Consider the following 4,009-nt stretch of genomic DNA (forward strand, 5'->3'; position numbering starts at 1 on the left):
GGGAATCCTACAATATGTAGTCTTTTGTGTCTGGTTTCTTTCATTTAGTGTAATATTTTCAACTTCCACCCACATCGTAGCATCTGTCAGTACTTACCTCCTTTTCATGGCTGAGTAATATTCCATTGTATGGATGGACCACATTTCGTTTATCCATTCACCCACTGACGGGCATTTGGGTTGTTTCCACCTTTTGGCCATTGTGAATAGTGCTGCTCTGAACATTTGTGCACAAGTTTTTGCGTGGATGTATACTTTCATTTCTTGTGGATATATACCCAGGAGTGGAATTGTTGGGTCATATAGTAATTCTATGTTTAACTATTCAAGGAATCCAGACTGTTTTCCAGAGCAGCTGCCCCCGCCAGCAATGTATGAAGATGCCAGTATCTCCACATTCTCACCAACACCGGTTATTACCTGACGTTTTGATTATAGTCATTCCAGTGGGTGTGAAGTGGTTGCTCACTGTGGTTTTGGTTTGGGTTTTTCTGATGACTAACGGCGTTGAGCATCTTCCAATGTGCTTATTGGCCATTTGTGCAACTTTTTTGGAGAAATGTCTATTCAAGTCATTTGCCCATTTCTTAATTGGGTTATTTAATTTTTAATTTTTGAATTGTAAGAGTTCTTTATATATTCTAGATACCATTCACTTATCACATCTATGATTTGCAAATATATTCTTCCAGCCTGTGGGTCATCTTTCACTTTTTTTTTTTTTTTGCTGAGGAAGATTGGCCCTGAGCTAACATCTGTGCCCATCTTCCTATATTTTGTATGCGGGTAGCTGCCACAGCATGGCAGATGAGTGGTGCGGGTCCACACCAGGGATCCGAACCTGCAAACCCCAGGCTGCCAAAGCTAAGCACGCAAACTTAACCACTATACCACTGGGCTGGCCCCCGACTTTTCACTTTCCTGATGGTGTCTTTTGAAACCCTAAAGTTTTACATTTTGATTAAGTCCTTGTCAGTGATTCTCTTGATCACTGGACTCTATTGCCTAATGAATATTCAGGGGTTCTCACATGGGGGGAGGGACCCAAAGAGAGGGGGACAGAGACCCAGAGAGAGGGGGACTGAGACCCAGAGAGAGGGGGACTGAGACCCAGAGAGAGGGGGACAGAGACCCAGAGAGAGGGGGACTGAGACCCAGAGAGAGGGGGACTGAGACCCAGAGAGAGGGGGACAGAGACCCAGAGAGAAGGAGACAGAGACCAGAGAGAGAGGGACAGAGACCCAGAGAGAGGGGGACAGAGACCAGAGAGAGAGAGACAGAGACCAGAGAAAGGGGGACAGGGACTCAGAGAAAGGGGAACAGAGACCCAAAGAGAAGGGGACAGAGACACAGAGAGAGAGAGAGAAACACACAAAAAGAGAAAAATAGAGTGAGGGACCAAGTTTGAGGAACAGGAAGGCAACTGGGGTTGCAGGAGGGCGGACAGCCTGAGATCTCCTAGGCCAGCTCTATGACCAGAGAGTAGGCAATGGGGGCAGCTGTTTGCAGGAGAACCACCCCCACCGGGGAGTGTGTGAGGTGCCCTGTCCCCAGTGGCAGCCTTGGGGCTGGGTGGCTGAGCAGAAATGGCATAGCCCCCTAGGGCAGGTGACTGAGTGGAGAGGAAGTTGGCAGGTGGGTGTGACGGTGCCCCACCCTGTGGACGTGAGAGTCACTGAACTAGGGGAGAAGTGCCCTAGGGGACAGGTCAGGGGCCCCACCTCTGCCTCAGGGAAACACCCAGGCCCAGACTGGGGTGTGTGTGTACCTGTGAGTGCGTGTGTGTACTATTTACTCAGCAAATAGCACAGCACATTATTTTATTTTTTAAAGCTTTTTTATTGTGAAATATAACACACATCCAGAAAAGAACACAACACACAAAGCGTAAGCCACCCAAGTGTCCATGGGCCGATGAATGGATAAACAAAATGTAGTCTATCCATCCAGTGGAATATTATTCAGCCTTGAAAAGGAAGGAAATTCTGGCACACGCTGCCACGTGGATGAACCCTGAGGACATTCTGCTAAGTAAAATCATCCAGCCACAGAAACACAAACACTGCAGGATCCCACTTACATGAGGTACTTAGAGTAGTTAAATTCACAGACACAGAAAGTAGACCACTGGACGCTAAGGGTTGAGGGGAGGGGCAATGTGGGGTTAGTGTTAATGGGTATGGAGCTCCAGTTTTGCAAGAGGAAAAAAGTTCTAGAGACTGATGGTGGTGATGGTTGCACAACAACGTGAATGTACTTAATGCCCCTGCACTGTAATCTTCAAAATGGTTAAAATGGTAAATTTTATGTTGCGTGTATTTTACCACAGTTTTTAAGATGGAAATCAGATCACGTCACTCATCCTTACTCTTGGAATAAAGTAGATCAGTGATTTTAAAAATCATAATTTGCAGCTTAATTGATGACTATAAAATGAAACCCTTGTAGCCACCACCATGTTGAGAAACAGAACGGTGCCCGGCCCTCTGTCCCAGCCCCCTCTCTCCTCACTTTTCCATCATCACGTTTCTGATTTTCTCATCTGGTTATCACCTAAGCACTCGGCTCTGACTCTGTTGTATGGTTTGGCCTGTCTCGAGCTTTATGTGAATGGAATCGTAGGCCACGCTTCCTTTTGCTTGTGGCTTCTTTTGCTCAATGTCACGTGTGAGGGACTATCCAAGACTCCGTGTGTGTATGGAGGTCATTCATCCCCAGTGCTGTGCGGAATTCCATCGGAGAAATGTGCCACAATGATTGTTTTTTTTTTTTTTATGATTCAAGGATTTATTAAGTCCTACACACAAAACATTCGACTGGTGGCATCAGCAAAGAGCAAAAACACTCCACGATTCTGCAATTGTCAACTTAAAAAATTTGGTTCCAGCAATTAGAAGGATGTGCAGCTATGACATGCAACTATCTACTGGGGCTTTGGGGGAAAAATAAATGAATAAATAAAATTATTAAAAAAAAATTTGGTTCCAGTGGTTGGGAGGTCCCATCTTGTCTTCTTACCAGCGGGTAAGCGGTACAGAACTCCATTAGCAGAGCCTGGGGTTCACAGAACCTCAGGGAAGGTAAAGCAAGGATGGGAAGCTGTGCCCCCGAGGAGTCAGGATCACAGGGTTGGTGATCTGGCCAGACAGTGATGTTAAGAGGGTTCATATGGGGCTGGCCCAGCAGTGTAGTGGTTAAGTTCACGTGCTCCACTTTGGTGGCCCAGGTTTCGTGGGTTCGGATCCTGGGCATGGACCTACACACCACTCATCAAGCCGTGCTGTGGTGGCGCCCCACACACAAAATAGAGGAAGATGGGCGCAGATGTTAGCTCAGGGCCAATCTTCCTCAGGAAAAAAAAAAAGAATGTTACTAGTTTAAGAATATCTAAAATATTTTTAAAACTGTAAAGCTTCAACACATGATTTTTACGCCTAGTTACTAGAAAACTAAGGAAGGCAGTTATGAGCTTTGAATAAAGAAACATGAAAACAGGAATCCGCTTTTATTAATCCACAAAAAAAAACCCCACAGTGTGTTTAACTAGGGGGCCTCTGTTGATGGCCATTCGGGTTGTTTCCGGCTGGGGTTCAGGACCGAGAGCACAGTGTGGGCGCGTGGGTCCGTGTCCCCGGGGGAGGGTCCACGCGGAGGAGGGGATGTGCACACGGCCAGTGTGCGGACACCCTGCCAGTCAGCCTTCCAGGGGGGATGTCCCAGTGTGTCCTCCCACAGCAGTGCGTGAGAACAGGCCACTTTTCTGCAGCCACGCCGTGTGGGCTGGGGAGGGGGCTGGGCGCGGGCTGTGGACTGTGGGAAAACACACCCCTCATCTCCCACCCCCCACTCCGCCCCCACCCCCACCCGGGCGCTGGAGCCGCCTCCTCTAATTCCAGCTCCTCCTCCGCTGGGCTCCAAGCCACATCCCTCCAAGAGGATCCCCACCATTCTTTCCCGCCTGCCTCATACCAACGCCAAGCCGGGCCATCAGTGTCGCCTCCCAGGGGCC

Source organism: Ceratotherium simum, chromosome 33 (genome assembly GCF_057802395.1).
Source record: "Ceratotherium simum simum isolate JZ-2026a chromosome 33, ASM5780239v1, whole genome shotgun sequence".
Taxonomy (NCBI): domain Eukaryota; kingdom Metazoa; phylum Chordata; class Mammalia; order Perissodactyla; family Rhinocerotidae; genus Ceratotherium; species Ceratotherium simum.